Genomic DNA, 19813 nt, shown 5'->3' with positions numbered 1-19813 from the left:
CACATATTTTCAGAGGTCTCTGCAGCACACAGTAATCAAATTGATTTCAGCTTTTTAATCTTGTATTATCTACTTTTCAAAATTCCTTGGTTATTCCAACCAGTATTTTTATGGAGTCTTTTGGGTTCTCTGTATATGGAATCATATCATCTGCAAATGAGCCTCATGTATTCTTTGTCCAATTTTATTTCCTTGATTTCTTTTTGTTTTCTAATGGTTATGGCTATGATTTCCAGCGTGATGTTGAATAATATTGGTGATTGTGAGCATCCTTGTCTAGTTCCTGATTCAAGGGAAATGTTTCAGTTTTCCCCTATTGAGCATGTTGTATTGAGCTATTGGTTTTTAATATATGCCCCTTATTATGTTGAGAAATTTACCTTCTCCTATTTTCTTGATTATTTTTATCAGAAATGAATGTTGGTGAACACTTCATTTTCATAAACCTGAAGACTTATCAGAAAAGTTTGCGTAATCATGAAATAATAAAAATGACCTAAAGTGCGGTGCTGTAGGATGAGATCAATAGCATTATCTAAGAAGAACATGAGAAATTAGGAAAATTTCAAAGTGGATGTCAGAAAAGACTATAAAACTTGTTCTTGATCTTGGAGTAACTAAAACACAGAGAAGAAATGATGAAGTAAAAGAGCTGAGCAGAAAATATTTAAAGGTCAGCTTAAGAAGACAAAGTAAAATATAATGAAATGGTCAAAGATTTCATTATGCACGTGGAGTTAGAAAACCAAAAATGAAGAAAATACTTGGTACATTTCAAGTTGAAAGAACTGAAGGAAAAATAATCAAGACTCTAGTTGCAGTATTGAAAGATTCTATGGGGAAAACAATACAGGAAGCATCAAAGGAAGATGAAAGGAATACAGAGTCACTGTATTAAAAATAATTGACATTCAAATATTTCAAAAGGTAGCATATGATCAAGAACCAATGAAAATGAAGGAAGAAAGTCAAGCTGCAGTGAAGGCATTAGTGAAAACAAGTTTCCAGAAATTAATGAAAAACCAACAGAACGATTTAAACAAACAGATAAAGTACTAGAAGCTCTCACATGTCTGCCAAAAAATTTGGAACACAGTTACCCTGACAACTGACTGGAACAAATCCAAATTGGTACCAATTCCAAAGATAAGTGACCAAACGAAATGTACCATTAACAAACAGTATTATTAATGTTACAGCTATGTAAAAATTCCCTGCCAATTTTTGCAGCAATACATTGACAAGGAGTAGCCATAAATGCACGCCAGATTAGGAACTGGGTGTGGGAAAAGGGGTTTCATTGCTAGATGCCAGCTAGATCTTGAGTGACAGTAGTAGATATCAGAAAGATGTTTACTTGTATATTATTGCATATACAATAGCTTTCAACTTTATGGATCATTACAAACTATGGGTAACATTGAGAAGAATGGGAATTCCAAAACAATTTCAGAATCTCATTCAGAACCAGCACATTGATCAAGAGGTAGTTCTTCCAACAGAACAAGGGCTACTGCACGGTTTAAAATCAGGAAAGGTGTATGACAGGGATTTATCCTTTCATTGCACTTATTCAATCTGTATGTTGAGAAAGTAATTAGAGAAGCTGGTTTATAAAGAAGAATGCTGTATCAGGATTGGAGGAAAGCTTGTGAACAACCTACAGTATGACAAAGCCTTGCTTGCTGACAGCTAGGAAGACTTGAAACATTTGCTGATGAAGATCAAGAACTGCAGCCTTTAATGTAAATCACAACTCAATGAAAAGTAAAAGAAAATCCTCACAAAAGGACCAAGAGACATCATGATAAATAGAGAAAAGTCAAGATAGAAATTGTTAGGGATTTCATCTTGCTTAGATCCACAATCAATTCTCATGTAACAGCTGTCAAAAATTCAAAGGACCTATTGCATTGGATAAATCTGCTGCACAAACCTCTTTAAACTGTTGAAAAGCAAGGATGCCATTCTGAGGACTAAGGAGTGCCTGCCCCACACCACCATATTTTCAATTGCCTCATATGCATGTGAAAGTTGGGTATTCAATAAGATTTAATGTATTTGAATCACTGTGCTGATGAAGAATATTTAAAGTACCATGGACTGCCAAAAGAACACATAACTCTGTCTTGGAAGAAGTACAATCGGAATGCTCCTTAGAAGCAAGAATAGGAAGGCTTTGTCCCACGTACTTTGGACATGTTATCAGAAGAGACGAGTCTGTGACAAAGGACATAGTGTTTGTAAAAGTAAAGGGGCAGTGAAAAAAGGGAAGACTCTTGACAGCATGGATTGGCACAGTGGCTGCAGCAATGGGCTCAGTTGTGAGGATGGTGCAGGACGGGGCAGTTTCATTCTGTTGTTGTGCATTGGAACTACTTAACGGTGTCTTACAACAGTTGGTCTACTTACAGGTGCTACAAAAGCACATTTAAGTGTTCTGGAATTCCCATTCTTCTCGATGTGATTCAAATTTTGTTAAGTCGAAACAAAGTCAACTACCTTTCTATAGTCAGTTAAATACAAGTAAACATTTTCTGATATTCTTTGTTTCAGCCAAGAGCGATCTGATATCAGTAATGACATCCTTTGGGCCATGTCTTATTCTAAACATGGCTTGAATTTCTATGCAGTTCCCCTCTGGCAGCTGCAATATTTTTTGAATTATCATAATAAACATTTTACTTTTACGTGATAATAATGATATTGTTGGATAATTTCTGAATTCTGTGGTGTCATCTTTCTTTAAAATGGGGACAAATATTGATATTTTCCAATTAGTTACCCAAGTTGTTGTCTTGCAATTTTTTTTTAGCACAGACTAGTGAGCAATACGAGTAAACTTGGTGAAACATTTCAGTTGGTATTTCAACAATTCCTGGAGCCTCTTTTTTGAGAGTACATTCAATGCCCCTTAGAAGTCTTTAAATCCAATTGTCCTAATATGCTTCCTCTTGAAATGGTAACATGTTGGTTAATTATTTTTGCTACAAAAATATATTTCTGCATATTTTATCCATCTTCTTCTGATACTTCTTGAATTGTTAAATGTTCTTCCCATGGAAATATTTCAACTCAGGCTTCAATTTTTTTCTTTAATTCTTTAAGCTTGAGACATACTGAGTATATTTTTCCTTTTGGTTTTCTAACTCTAGGTCTTCCCACATTTCATTATACTACTCTACTTTGTTTTCTTGGGCTGTTTTTTTTTATTTTTCTTTTTTATAAATTGTTTTATTGGGGGGGCTCTTACAGCCTTGGACTATTCTTGACAATTTTCTGTTCAGCTCTTCTACTTCAAGTTAAAAGGCACTAAAAATAAAGTTCGGAAGAGCTGCCTCTCAAAGTAGAATCAATTGTAATGGTATGAATGGAGTCATGATTTGGGATCTTCATTTGCTTATGGGACATGACTCAAAATGGGAAGAAACTGCTTCAAACATGCACTAACAAAGGGATGGTGGAATGTACGATAAAAAAGGGAAAAAAATCACTTTGAGGTCCGAGATGCACTAGGCCCAAGCTATGGTATTTCTAATCACCACATATACATGCAAACATATGCATGCAAACACAATCAATAAGGAAGACAGAATAATTGAATTGCAGTATTGGTGCACAATACTGAACTGTTCTGGTAAAGAACACTTAAAATACCATGGACTGCTAGAAGAACAAACAAATCTATCTCGGAAGTACAGCTAGCATGCACCTTAAAAGGGAGGATCAGTAGACTTAAGTTATGCCATCAGGAATCACCAATCCCTTCAGAAGGGCAACAAAACTATGTGTCATAGAGGGTCATTGAAAAGGGGGAAGTCCTTCAGCAAAATGGAGTGCCACAAAGACTGTAGCAACTGGCGAGAGCATAACAATGGTGAGGCTGGCTCAAGACAGGGCAGTATTTCATTCGGTTGTGCATCGGATTGCATTCAGTCAGAACGAAACTGACAGCACCTAAAAAAAAAAAAAAAACAACCCCAGTCCTATTGCATCAGAAATTGTAGGGATGAGTCCTGGTAGTAATCAAAGTTTACAAAGTCATCGTGCTGCTTCTGATGTACATTAAAGTTGGTTGGCGAATTGAAAATAAAATGGAATGTATTGATTTGTATGTGCATTGAAAAGCCACTGGAAGGAAGTATACCAACTCAAAACCAAATGACTGCCATCAAGTCAATTCTGTCTGATAGTGACCCTATAGCAAAGAGTAGAATTGCCTCCTTTGGTTTCTGAAATTTTAATTCTTTATAGGAGCAGGTGGCTTCATCTTTCACAATTGGAGTGACTGGTGGGTTCAAACTACTGGCCTTGTGTTTAGCAGAACAATTCATAGCCCACTATGTAACCAGGGATCCTTGGAAAGAAGTATAATCAGCTGTTAATAGTGGACATGTCTGGGTGGGCAAGTTTATGTTTATTTAGTGTTTCTCCTTTTCTGTTTTCTAATTGATCTATAATAAAATTTTTGATCAAATACAATATAATTTTAGAAATGACTTAGTTGTGCTAACGAAAAATGTATTATAAATACACACATGTAATTATTGCTAAATTAAGGGTCTACAATTCAAAGTGTGGTTCTCCCACTACTAGCATCAGCATTTCCTGAAACGCAGAAAAGCAGAATCTTGGGCTGCATCAAAGATTTACTAAATCAAAATCCATGTTTTGACAATATCCCCAGGTGGTTTGGCACCCAAAAATGTTACAGAAGCACTAAGTAGGATATTAATATTAGAGAAGAGAATAATCCATGATCAAGTATGTTAAATTGCTGCATCAGATGGTAGCAAGCTCAAGTTTGAAACAAAAATATAATTTTAAAATAATGTCAATCCACGAGTTCAAATGTTGCCTATACATTAAGATGAATAATTAATGGAAATTAAGTCTACAGTAGAATTTATTAAAGAAGGAAAATGAAAACAAATACAATGATTTCTCAGGCAATTTTTTCACTGCATCATTATGGATTTAAGAGGTTCAACCCCTGAAAATATATTTGTATGGCATCCAAAAATGATGGTGAACTTAAGCAAATGGCAAGAATTCCTATGGCGCTATCCTTTCTGTAGTTTCAAAGAACTTAGCTACACAAAAGCATGGATCATAAATGTTACAGCTGGTGGATTTCCTAAAGTCACATCCATCCAAGAATTATTTGTAATTTCAAGTTTATTTAGTATCAAAGTGTGAACTACAGTAAGCCCAGACTCATATTTTGCATGTTGTACTACTCTATTATTACCCCTTTTAGACTCATCAGTCAGCTGTTACCAAATTTTATTCAAATTTATTTTAGTCAATACACACCTCAGAATGAAAATAATAGGTAATATTACTAATATGATTTAAAAGGTTGTTTTAAATAACTTCTGGTTAACAAATAAATTCAAAATGTGCATGTGTTGTTAGAAAATAAAATATATTATCACCTTAAATGCTAAAAAATCATTGTAGTAAAGCACATTAAAAGTTTGTCAATTTAATCATTTTGAATATATAATTAAGTGATACAATTACCATACATTCACCATGTTGTCTAACCATCACCATTAAAAATTTTTCATCATCCTAAACATAAACTCAGTACCTTCCCATTCCTTTTCACCTACAGCCTCTAATAACCACTAGTGAATTTTAGTCTCAGTATACATGCCAATTTTACACATGTTTATTTACTTATTTTTCCCCACCCCATGCCAACGCCAACATGTTTAATAATAAGTGGGATCATACAATAGCTATTCTTATGTGTCTGACTTATTGTATTCAGCATAACGTTTTCAAGGTAATGTTGTAATACTTGTCAGAACTTCAGTTTCCTTCATAAAATTTCTGAAACCATTTTATAGACATAATTCACATTTTATGCATTTCAATTGTTCAAATTCAAGAGTTTTGCAGTCATCACTACAGTCAATTTTAGGACATTTATTCTTCCATATATTCATTATTGTTAGCTCCTGATTACCCACTAACTTCACTGCCCATGTCCCTAGGAAACTATTAATCAACCTGCTGTCTCTACAGATTGGCTTATCCTGGATTTCACATACAGAATAACATGCAAAGTCCAAACAAAAAACAACTCAACAACAGAATAAACCAGAAAAAAAATCTCAATAAAAAACATAAAATATTCAAAACTGGAGCAATTATACATTAGACAATCAGTTCTAGTGCTTCCTCTCCCCTCCCACAAATATTTCTTGCTCCCCTAAACCCCTCACCCTCCCTATATTCCACCCCCCGCCAACTTCCCTAGGTATCTACTCCTGTGCTTCACAAACTGGAAAACTAAAAAAGAAAGAGAAAAATTAGGAAAAACAATAAAGTGTAAGGATAAAGCCATAATACGAAGATAAAAATGCAAATAATAAATAAGAAAGAAAAGACCACCATCAGCATTTATAAGGTCAGGGAAGAAGTGTTTGTCATGGAACAAGCAAGAAATACTTGCACTTAGAAAAGTTCCAGGTTGGGTCAAGAGGGAGGTCAACTGATCAGGTATCAAGTTCAATCCAGTATAATCATGATTACAGTGATCGCTTTCCGATAGAAATGCCGTTCAAGACACTTGCCTGTGGCTAGAAGGGAATCTTTCAATGACTTAATTTGACTAGATCATCTGCAGATCTGTTTTGGCTCTCTCTATCCTCCATAGTCTTCTATCAATTGGGTGTTTGAAATTTAGCCTCTGATACTTTACCCTTTGTCAGATTTGACTTATGTAAGTGTTGTCTGTGGATCACATAAGCTGGTATGCTTCTTCTTTGTGGGCTCAATTGACTTTGCTTAGATGGATGATTGTGTCAACACAAGCCTCTAAGATTTGGGCTAGAGTTAAGTGGGATATGCACGTCTGCTTGACCCTGGGATATGCATAACTCAGGTTTACTTTGGTGGTATTATGACAAAATTAAAATCCCATAAGACAAACTACTCTAACACAGCAACAAATAAATAGAAGAAAACAAACAAACAAGCAAAAACAAACAACCTAAAGATGGGAAAGCAAAACCCCATAGAAATAGAAAAGTCAATCAGCCTCCTGGGGTATAAGGCAATTTCACTGGTAACATCATCAGTGTTTCCAATGACAAAGCACTCCAGACATAGTATGTATGAGGAGTCTGTGCAAGTAGAGTTCCACTGGGAGCCACAATGCATGAGTTGTTACTCCACACACTTTGATCTCCCATTTGAGTGAGCTCTGTTTACCCTAAGCATGGGGGTTGGTGACCAGGGGAAACTTCTTGGATCAATTCTTCCAAGGTCAGATCCCTGACCTACAGATCCAAACCGGTCATGTCACTGTGAAGGAAGCATTGACGTACTAAATATATGGTGATTCTTGGTCCCTTTCTATTGGAATCCCACCAACCTCGTGGTTCTCCCCAAGGTCCAATGACAACCAGTTCATAAGTCCAGGGGAACCACACTGTGCTTTCTTTCCCATCAAAGTACCTCAGTACTCAGTATTCAAGGGTGCAGGTACCTTTGGGGCATGGCTCAGTTCATTCTGCCAGGCCTAGTGTTAAGTCGTTCTGATGTAGTCCCTGAGAATCTCATTTTTCTTTAAGGCTGAACAATATCACTGTATGCCACCTTTGTAAAATTCATTCATCTGTTGCTGGCCACCTGGATTCTCTCCACCGATGGTTTACTTTGAATAGTGCCACTGAGAACTTCGGTGTAGATGTATCTGTCTGAATTTGTGTTGTAAATCTCTTGGGTATATACCTGAAAGTGGAATTACAGCTTTTACAATACCAGAAGTCACTTTCTGGATAACATCATCAACACTGGTATTTTCTAGTAATAATTATCCCAGTAGGTTTGATTTAAAAACCAATAGCATTGAAGGAAGAATTCCAAGCTTTACCAAAAGAAGTGGCAAAAACAAGCTACAGGAATTGACAGAATGCCATTTGAAATGTTTCAACCAGCTAATGCAATAATCAAGGAACCCACTCTTCTGTGCCAAGAAATAAGGAACACCAGGCTGACTAGAAGCAAAGCTTTTATTAGTACACCTTTAAGAAAAGGTTATTCAACAGAATGTGGGCATTATCAAACAATGTAATTAATATTTCATATAAATATGAGATAGTTACATAATTCTGTGTTAACTTGAAGACATAAACGTGTAGGGATGGCATCTAGCCTGTCAATCAGGAACCCTCATGGTGCTTCCTTGTGGGTATGTCTGTCCCTTAAGAGAGTCCTGGAAACTTCTCTTCTCTCTCTCTGCCTTCGTCTTCCTGTTGATGAGCCACACTGAGACCTGCAAGAGCCGTATGATGTTTCCACTGCCATTGGCTTCACAAGACTTTGCACCTACCAGCTGGTGATGTTCCTGCTTTCTGCATCATTGCATGTGGCTTTGTGAGTCTGTGGAGGAACTTATGGACTAGTATCAGATTTATGGACTTGAGTTGCTTTGAGCTTGGATGTTTTCTCAGTGTGTAATTAGTTTTCTTGATATACAACTCTTTCTTACACATATATGAGAGTCACTGGATTTGTTTTTCTAGTGTACCCAGCCTAACACATTATGGTACCAGGAGTGAGGTACTGCAGAAACAAATCATGAAGATGGAGAGTGGATGCTTGCTTGATGTCTGTCTTAGGGTCCATTTCCTTTGGCTAGTCAGTGGTTAGATTAGGCCACGCTGTTTACTCGATTGTTTTCTGGAACAGACATGGCAAGTGAAGGTTTGGGTTAGTAGAAATTGTTTTTGCTTACATCTGTCAGAAATGGTGAAAATGATAAATGTAATTTTGAACTCAGTGGCACCTTTAATTTCTTCGCTGACACCATGCTGCATAGTCAAATGTCTAACAGAAAGCCTTGCTCTAGCTTGATGCAGCCAGAGGCATAAGGCCATATTACATATGAATCTGATAGATTAGATAAGAAATGATTGAATTTGACTGATTTAAGAATTGAATTTAAGATTTGGCTGTACTAGGATAATATTGATTTCTTCTAACTATTTTTCTTGATATAATTTTTTGTAGAAATGACTATTAGGAAATATGAAAATAAAGTTTGTAATCCCACTGCCTTCAGTCATTAAATTGGATATTTAAAATGAATATAGGGCATGCCTGCAAAGGAGGCCCTGACAATATAACCACCCACCCAGTGCCTTGAGTGCTCAGGACATTTGAAATTCAAAATATTTACTAAGAGAACAGTTGACAGACTGAAGGACAAAGAAGAAGCTCTTTTGGTCTTTTAACATTTTGAACTAGGGTTTTGCACCTAAGGCTGTAAAAATTGGGAATATTGAAGAAACTCTCCTCTCTAGGACTGAATATTAAGGAAGTCTGTGGGCAGCCTGTCACTCACGAGGTGACCACTTGGATCCACTTATTCAGTGGAAATGGGAGAAACGCAGCAATGAAGAGATGGATTGAGTCTGGCCACTGACACGCATGGACCTGTTTCAGAGGGACTACAAGAGAAGACGAGGAGTTTGGCTGGCCTGAAGTTTACAGAGTTGTGCAGAACATGCACCTATGGTATGAATTAGATCAAGGAGGCTAGGGCTGTTGAGAATTTGTGGAGGGGATCTGATTGAAAGGTGAGGCAGCCAATTGGCATCCTATTGAGGCTGAGAGATGGCCCACATTGAGCTGACCAGAACCCGACCAAATAAAGATAAGATATTTGAGCCTGTGAATTGGTGCATATTGTTGCTGACTTTATGGACAGCTTGTCATAATTTGACTTTGCTTATGGATTTGTACTCATGAGGTTCCAACTGAAATGAAGATTCTTCACTTCAAGGAACATGCTTGTATCTCAGAGCACTGGGTTGATGCAAACGGGCAATATAGAAATTGGATACCTCAAGTTGGGGAGATAAAGGGATGAAATATCTGATTGCAGACTTTCATGGGTGGGGGAATATATTGATAGGATTATAGGATTGTGGTGTAGATGTACACATAACTGCACTTGTTAGGTATAGAATATTTTTTGGTTCACATATAGAATATTATGTTTAAATAAAAATGGTACATTTTGAGTTGTACGCATTTTCGTTTTATCCTGTTAGGCACAAATATAATGTTGCTATAATCTTTGTTTTAAAATTTTGTATGGCTAAGGAGTTGTGTAAAAGCATAAAGTTGAAGAGGGGTGGTCGGTGGTAGTTACATAATTAGATGTCAATTTGAAAGTAGGGGTGGACTCTAGCCTGTCAATCGGGTCACAGCCTGATGGTGCCTCATGGGTATAAGCAGGGTCTTGGGAACCTGCCCCAACCTCTTCTTTCACCTTCCTATTGATGAGCCACATTGAGTCCCTTGAGAACCCTTTGATGCTGCCACCACCATTGGATCCACAAGACTCATATTTTACATCATTGCATGTGGCTTCGTCAGTCTGTAGAGAGACTTATGAACTAGCATTGGACTTATGGACTTGAGTTGTAATGGGCTGGGATGTTTTCTTGATGTATAATTAGTTCTGGATTTGTTTCTCTAGTCCACCTGATCGAACACAACTATTGTCAGAAATTCAAGCGGATTCCGAAGGGCACATAGAACAAAGGATATAATTCCTGACAGCTATTGGATAATGACTGGGAGCAAAAAATACCAGAGAAAAAGTTTTCTTGTATTTTAGAGACTCAGCAAAAGCTTGTGACTGTGTGGATTATACTATGGTTAGCATTGGAAAGAACGGTAATTCCAGACCATTTTATTGTGCTCATGCAGTCCTTCGAACAAAACAAGAGGATAGTACTTTGCTTAAAATCAGTAAAAGTAAGTATTCAATCTGTATCCTGAAAAAATAATCCAAGAAACTTGATTACATAAAGAAGGTTTTGTCATCATTTTTGGAAGAAATCACATTAGCAACTTGCAATATGCAAATAAGACAACTTTACTAGTTGAAAATGAGAACTTGAAATATTGCTGATGAGAACCAAGGACTACAACCTTCAATGTGGATTGCACTATAATGTAAGAAAACCCAAATCCTCACATCTAGACCAATAAACTGAGAAAATATTGATAAAGAGATAATATTGAAGTTATCCAGCGTTTCATTTTGCTTGGATCCACAGTAAACACTCATAGAAGCAGCAGTTGAGAATTTGAAAGACTTATTGCATTAGACTAATCTGCTGCAACAAAAATGTCTTTGAAGTGTTAAAAAACAAAGATTTAACGTTAATGTCTAAAGTGTGCCTGACCCAAACCATGACATTTTAAACTGCCTTATACGCATGCAAAACATCAACTATGAATAAGGTGGATATGATACGTTTGAATAAGGTGAATATGATACGTTTGTTGGGAAGAACATTGACTATACCATTGAATGCCAATCTTCTTTGAATTACAGGCAGAATGCTTCTCAAAAATGAGGATGAAAAGATTTCCCAAGTACTTCAGACAAGTTATGAGGAAAGACAATTTTCTGGACAAGAACATCATATTTAGTAGAATAGAGGGTCAGCAAAAAAAGAGGAAGACTCTCAACATGATGGCTTGACACAGTGGTTGGAACAATGGGTTCAAACATAACAATTGAGAAGATAGGTCAGGACCAAGTAGTGTTTCATTCTGTTGTACAGAAGTAACCTATGGGTTAGAACCAACTGGACGTTGTATTTTTCATCGTTGCAACATCTCACTCTGACAGGCTCATCTCCCCAAGACCCTTCTGTAAGGGAGTGTACAGTGACTTACAAATGGGCTTTGGGTCTCCACTCTGCACTCCCCCCTCATTCACTATGGTAAGATGTTTTTTGTTCTGATGATGCCGGATACCTGATCCCTTTGACACTTCGTGATCGCACAGGCTGGTGTGCTTCTTCCATGTGGGCTTTATTGCTTCTGAGCTAGTTGGCCGCTTGTTTACCTTCAAGCCTTTAAGACCCCAAACGCTATCTCTTTTGATAGCTGGGCACCATGGTCTTTCTTCCCCACATTTTCTTATGCACCCATTTGTCTTCAGCAATCATATCAAGGAGGTGAGCACACAATGATTTTTTGATTTTTGATGCCTGATAACTGATCCCTTCGACACCCCGTGATCACACAGGCTGGTGTGCTTCTTCCATGTGGGGTTTTGTTGCTTCTGAGCTAGATCGCTGCTTGTTTACCTTCAAGCCTTTAAGACCCCAGACAAGATCTCTTTTGATAGCCGACAGCATCAGCTTTCTTCACCACATTTGCTATACTGAAATATACAACTTTCCTCTAGTTCGTAAATCCTTCCTACCCCCCACCCCCACCACCACCACTATCATGATCCCAATTCTACATTGCAAGTCTGGTTTGAGACCAGAGGATGTACGCTGGTACAGATAGGAACTGGGAACACAGGGAATCGAGGATGGATGATCTCTTCAGGACCAGTGGTGTAAGTGGTGATACTGGGAGGGTAGAAGGAGAGTGGGTTGGAAAGGGTGAACCGATTACAAAAATCTACATGTGACCTTCTCCCTGAGTGACAGACAACAGAAAAGTGGGTGAAGGGAGATGTCGGACAGGGCAATATATAACAAAATAATAATTTATAAATTATCAATGCTTCATGAGGGAGGGGGGAACGGGGAGGGAGGGGAAATGATGAGGACCTGATGCCAGGGGCTTAAGTAGAGAGCAAATGTTTTGAGAATGATGAGGGCAATGAATATACAAATGTGCATTATGCAATTGATGTGTGGATGGACTGTGATAAGAGTTGTATGAGACCCTAATAAAATGATTTAAACAAACAAAAAAAGAACCAACTGGAAGGCAGCTAACAACAATAAGTGGATATGAGTTAGTATCTGACTATAGTTTTAATATGTGTTATCCCAATGACTAATGACCCTGAGTATGTCTTCATGTACTTTTTGGCCATTTGTACACATCTATGAAGAAATATGTATTGAATTTTTTGCTCCTATTTTAATTTATTTCTTTACCTTTTGGTTTACAAGTTGTAAAAGTTCTCTGTATTTGTATATTGTGGCTATTAAAGCTACATCATAGGGTTACCTAGTATTTTCTATGGAGTATCTCTTCACTTTATTGTTAAAAACTTATGGTGAACAAAATAATTTCCTTAGGAAGTCCCATTTATCTATTTTTTTCCGTTCTCTATTGTTTTTGGTGTCTATCTAATAATGAATTATCAAAACAAATTCTGGATGTTTTACCCTAAATTTTCCTCAAAGAATGTTATGATTTTATTTTTTATCGTCAATCCACTTTTTTATTTTTTGTATGGTAAGAGATATTGGCTCAACTTCATTCTTTTGTACCTAAAAATTCTAGTCATTGTCGCAATACGTATTGAAGAAAAGATTATTTTTCTATTGAACAGACTGTGCATTCTTACTAAAAATATTCACCATACATTTGATGTATGGAATTATTTCTAAAATCTAAAATCTATTATTCTTTTGGTCAAACTATCTATCCTTATATAAGCATTGTGCTATTTTTACTACCACGGCTTTATAATGTTAGGATTCCTGGCTGGCATGAATGGTAAACTGCTCCATTATTAATTGACATATTCGTGGTTTAAGCCCATCCAGAGTTGTTGAGAAGACACACATAGTTTCTGCTTCTGAAAGCCAACACCTATGACAATCCTGTGGAGTGCAGTTCTACTCTGTCAAGCATGACCATGCCACCATAGATTAGAATCTACTTGATGGCAATTAAGAACAACACCTGTATAAGAATACATGATGAAATTAGTCAAAGTGAGCCGACTTTGCTGTTATTTTTCAAAATTGCTTTGGTTATTCAGGGCCTTTTGAATTTTAGCTCCAGATTTTCCACATATGCAAAAAAGGCTCCTGATATTTTGATAGGGCTTGTGCTGACTGTGTGGATCACTTTGGTAGAATTTACATCTTAAAATTTACGTAGTATTTGCATATTACACCTCTCCATTCATAAAAAATAAGTATTATTAATTTCTTTTTTTAAATCTTTTTATTGGGGCTCATAAGGCTCTTATCACAATCTGTACATACATCAATTGAGCAAAGCACCCTTATACATTCCTTGCACTCGCCACTCTCATAATTCACCTTCCACTTGGGTTCCTGGAATCAACTCGGTTTCCCTTTTTTCCCCCATCCCCCTCCCTCCCCGATCCCACCCCTGGTCCCTTGATAGTTTATAAATAATTATTATATCTTATCTTACACTCCCCGGCTTCTCCCCTCACCCGCCTCCCCATTGCCCATCTCCCAGAGAGGAGGTTACACGTAGATCTCCGAGATCGGTTCTCCCTTTCTACATGCCCTTCCCTCCTGGTGTCGCCACTCCCACTGCTGGTGTTGAGGGGTTCGTCTGTCCTAGATTCCCTGTGCCTCCAGATCCCCACTGCACCACTGTACATCCTCTGGTATAACCAGGTCCGCAAGGCAAGGTAGAATTGGGGTCATGATGATTGGGAGGGGAGGAAGCATTCAGGAACTAGAGGAAGGTTTTGAGTTTCATTGTTGCTACACTGAACCCTGAGTGGCCCATCTCTTCCTCACTACCCCTCTGGAAGGGGTGTCCAGCTGTCTACAGGTGGGCATTGGGTCCCCATCATGCACTCCCCCTCTTTCACGGTGATGTGATTCTCACCACCACCCCACCTTTGTTGTTGGAGACCTGGTCTCCTCTGCCCTACACGATCGCCTATGTTGGTGTGCTGCTTCCGTGTGGGCTCGGTTGCTTCTGGGCTAGATGGCCGCTTGTTTGCTTTAAAGCCTTTTAGTCCCCAGACGTTATATCTCTCAGTAGCCGGGCACCATCAGCCTTCTTCACCACACTTGCTTGTGCACACTTTCGTCTTCAGCAATTATGTGAGGAAGGTGATCACACAATCATTGTTTTTGTTCCTTTGTATCTGCTACATGGTCCATTCAACACCTTGTATTCGCTTAGGCCGTGTGCTTCTCTGTGGGCTTTGTTGCTTCTGAGCTAGATGGCCGCTTATTTGCCTTCAAGCCTTTAAGACCCCAGATGCTATTACAGTATTCAATGGGCAAGTCTTTCACCTCCTTGGTTAAATTTATTCATAGGTATCTTATTGCTTTAGGCAATATTTTAAATTAGATTGCTTAATTGATTACATGATCAGATTATTCATTTCTAGTAAATGGAAACAGAACTGATATTTGCATGTTGTTACTTTTACTTTGTTGAAGTAATTAATTAGTTCCATTGGAGTTCTTGTGGAATCTTTTATATTTTATTCATATAGGATAATATATACAAAGAGAGATATGATCACTGTCTGATCCTTTATATATACCCATAGAAGCAAATTTCTCTGGCTAGAACTTCCAGTACAATTCTGAATAGCAATTGGGATGGCTGCCATTTTGATTTTTTTCTTGATCTTAAGGGGAAACCTTAATTTTTTTACCATTGAATGTGATTTTACCTGTGGGTTTTACATAAGTCATTTATTGTCTTAGTACACTTTCCTTCATTTTTATATTTCTCTTTTTCCTGGTTTCTCTTTATTCTTATTTTTTTATCATGATTGAATGCCGGATTTAGTCAAATGTTATTTCTACATCAGTGGACATGAACATGCAGTTCTTTTTCTTTCTTTTTTTTCTATTAATGTGGTATATTATATTTATTTATTTCCACTGAATCACCTTGGTAATCCTGAGTTAAATCTCATTTGGTGTGTAATCCTTTTAATGTTCTTTTAGGATTGTTTTGCGAGCATTTTGTTGAGGATATTTTGGCATCAATATTCATGAGATATATGTTTGTAGTTTTCTGATTCTTGTTCTGGCTTTGATAACAAGGTAATGCTGGAATCATAGATTGAGTTAGACAGTGCTTCCTCCTGTGCATATTGTTAAATGTTTTACTATGAATCAGGTGGCAGTTTACTTATCAAATCAAGTTTTTTTATTCTAGACTTTAACAACGTGTCCCCGCTCCCAGTAGCGTGCCTCTCTTTTAGGCTATTCTTTCCCTCTTCATCCAGTTGTCACCTGTCTACGCCTCTGTCCTATTAGTTCTTCTTTCCTCACTTCCTCTTTCACACCTGGTAACCATCGAAATCTCCTTCTTTTGGTATTATGACTTTAAACTTATTTTTTATTACAGTGATCTCATATCATCCTCATCCTTTTGTTTTTAACCAACTTTATCATATCCTAGAAATCTATTCTTGCCATGGGGTTTTCCACAAATGGCATTATTATTCTTTACCGATGCTTAATATTCCATTGTGTGCATGTACCAAAGTGTATTTATCCATTCTTCTACTGTTTGGTATTTAGTTTGTTTCCATGTTCTTGTTATTGTGAATAGTGTTGCTATGAATATGGGAGTGCACATATCTGCATATGTTAGTTTATTTATTTATCTCTCTATTTATTTATTTGTTGTATATAATATGGGGCATTACTGCTAGGTCATGTGGCATTTCTATTCCCGATTATTTGAGGAAGTGCCATACCAATTTCCACAGTAATTGTCCTGTTTTATAGACCCAGCAGCAGTATATGAAAATTGCAATTTCACAACATTCTCTCCAACTTTTCTGATTATGGGTTGTTTTTTTTTTAAAAAGAAAACTTTTCTCTTAGTACCAGTGTATCTTATTTTTGTTTTGATTTTCATCTCTCCAATGGTTAGTGATTGTGAGCATTTCTTCACAACTTTTTTGACAACCTGAATGTATTCTTTTGGGGAATTGTCTGATTGTTAGCTCTTAGTTTATGCTATGTATTAGGTTTCTCAGGTTTGTCCCTCTTTTCATTCATGATTGTTTTGATTATTTAATCCATCTTGTTTGTTTTTGTACATGGAGTGAGGTCTGGGTGCTGTTTCATTTTTATGTAAATGGAAACCTACTTTTGTGAGCAGCATTTGTTAAAGAGACCATGCATTCCCTAATTAACATATTTAATCCTTTTGTAAAAAATCAGTTTTCTATAGGTTGATGAATTTATTTCTAGGTTCTCTATTCTCTTCTATTGGTCTAATTATTTATGATTATTCCAAGGCCAAGCTGTTTTGACACTGGCTTTGTAGTAGGTTTGTTGTTAGGAAGTTAGATTCCTCCTATTTAAAAAAAATCATTTTATACCTCCACCTTTTTCTTCCTCCTTAGTTTTCCTGAGTCTCCTTCCTTTGCATTTAAAGTTAGTTATTAGATTGTCCATTGTTTTAGATCTTCTGATACCTGATACCTGTTGCCATCGACATCTTGTGATCACACAGGCTTAGTTGTGGGCTCTGCTGCTTTCTTCCTAGATGGCCTGTTGTTTGACGTCCAGCCTTTAAGACCCCAGCCTTTAGTAGCCAGGCATCATATGTTTACACTTATCAATGTTTTATAGTTTCTGCTGCATTGTATTTTCATTAGTCTCTATGCATTTTAATTGCCCTTTGGATTTATTCCTTGACTAGTAGTTGTTTAAAAATGTGTTCTTTCCTCCTATTTATGAAATATTTATTTTTTCTTGTTATTGATTTATAGTTCCATTTAATTATGGCTACAAAAGATACTCTATATGATTTCAATTTGCTTAAATTTTTTGAGAATTGTTTTGTGACCTAATATATGTTCTATCCTATATGGTGATCCATGCATGTGCCGAGAAAAAGCATATGAATTATTCATTTTGTAGTAGAGCATTTTTGATAGACAGATGATTGAGAGATTTATTGATGGTTTTGATGCTGTCACACCCATTTTGATCATAGGGATTCATAGGATAGAGAAAAAACTGCCCTAAAAGGGATCCCTGGTAGTGTTGTCAGGTAAATTTTGGATTGCTAAACATACAGGCAATACTCCAAACCCCATTAGCCACTCCATGGGAGAATGGAGGTCAGACAGCAAAATAGAGCAATATAATGAATTGTGTACTGATCTGGAGTTAGAAAACAAACAAGCATGAAAATACTCAGGATACTTTAATAACTGAAGAATAAAATCAAATCTCAAGTTGCAATGTTGAAGGATTCTCTGGGGAAAATATTGAGTGAGGCAGGGAGCACAAAGGAATAATTTTCAGCAACTGTATAGAATCATAAGGCCTCTTTAACTTAATTATCTTTCTAAGTTTTTTATATATGAGTTGGCACTATTTAATAATAGATGAATCTTTTGTAAATTCAGTTCTTTCAAACAATATGCTCAATTTCACATTATGCTTTTCTAAATCAAGTAGAAACAGAAAACTCAAAGTAATATTAAAATATAAATATGTAATTTAGGAAAACAAGCAACATTTGCATTTGGGAGTCAAGTCAAACTAATAGGTGATTTTGGAATAAAGCTCTGAAATGCTAAATACATCCCTAAGTGCCGTAATGAATGCCTTGCGCAAACTGGGTTGTTACAAAATCTAAGCAGGCTCCATGAGGTGTTTGACGTGTTCCCAATATTATTATCTTTCTTAGGGGGAGAAATATTAATTGCTTTTTTTTTTACAAACCCTTGTGTCGAGGGCTGACTTTCAATAGATCGCAGCAAGGGAGCTGCTCTGCTACGTAGGAAACCTCGACTCAGAAGCAGGTCGTCTAAGAATGGTTTAGCACCAGGCTCCCCACGAACATGACGGGCGAGGTTGCGGCTGCCTTTCCGGCCGCGCCCCGTTTCACAGGACCAGGGGCACTCCGCACCGGACCCCGGTCCCGACGCGCCGGCGGCGGGGGCATGCGCGCGGCCCGCCGGCCGGCGGGGATGGCGGGCGCAGGCTATCCGAGGCCAACCGAGGCTCAGCGGCACTGCGGTATCGTTCCTCCTGGACGGGATTCTGATTTAGAGGCATTCAGTCATAATCCCACAGATGGTAGCTTCGCCCCAGATTGCTTTTAATATGATTATAGTTTATTGTTTCATCAGACCTTTTGTTTTTTAAGTTTTACCACTAACACTTCTCCTGATAAAATCCTCTCCAGTGGTGAAAATATGTCTGCATATTTACAGTCTATTTAACATACCTCCCAGAATGAGATATGGATAATATAGGAACATAACTGTGGAAAGTATTTAGAAAGGTAAAATTTCCTGGTTGGCCTGAAATAATCAATGTGGATAAATCAATAGATGGTTAACGCTGAGTAGACAGCAGCACAGCCTTTGAGACCCCTTTGACCCTTGCAGAGACTTCAATTCCTTAGCCAGCTTAAATTTGGACAAAGAAAAGGTGGGCTCCCACAAAACCGAAATGCTTTCTCATGAGTTGTTAATTGTTTACATGCAGACTTAAGTTTCTTAATGACATTTCTTCTAATTTTACTAATGTATTCCTGGCCCTGCTGCGATGATAGCCTCAGGCGAAGTCTATCATAAAAACGCAGGTGTGCTTAGCAGGTATAATAAAAGTCTAATAAAAGTGCAGATGTGCATAGCAGGCTTGTCAGTTGATATGCTCATATCAGCTTAAAAGAACTCCACATTCCTATAAGTTAAGAAATGAATCACTTGGGCACTGATTCGCTCTCTGATTGCCCTCCCTTCATCATTTTCTCCCGAGGCACAGACTGACTGGGCTATTTTATAGGAGTTAGAAATGACTCATTACCCCACATTGCTTTGTCTCACAGATGGCATAGTTTTATCTTGTGCACAAAGAGACTGACAAGTGACATTTTTTTGCATTGATTTCATTGTATTAGGTGAGGGAGAGTTCTGGCTATGATGAATATATCATCTGAGCAGGGATTTACAGTTGGGAGTTTAGACTTTGGTAGGTTAGGTTAGGCAGGGATAGGAACAGGGGGATTTTTTTAAAAGACAGAGAAAAGGTGAATAGACATGTTGAGAGATCACTCCTAGTATAAAAAAGGT

This window comes from Tenrec ecaudatus, chromosome X (genome assembly GCF_050624435.1).
Source record: "Tenrec ecaudatus isolate mTenEca1 chromosome X, mTenEca1.hap1, whole genome shotgun sequence".
Taxonomy (NCBI): Eukaryota; Metazoa; Chordata; class Mammalia; order Afrosoricida; family Tenrecidae; genus Tenrec; species Tenrec ecaudatus.
This window is presented reverse-complemented; position numbering follows the sequence as displayed.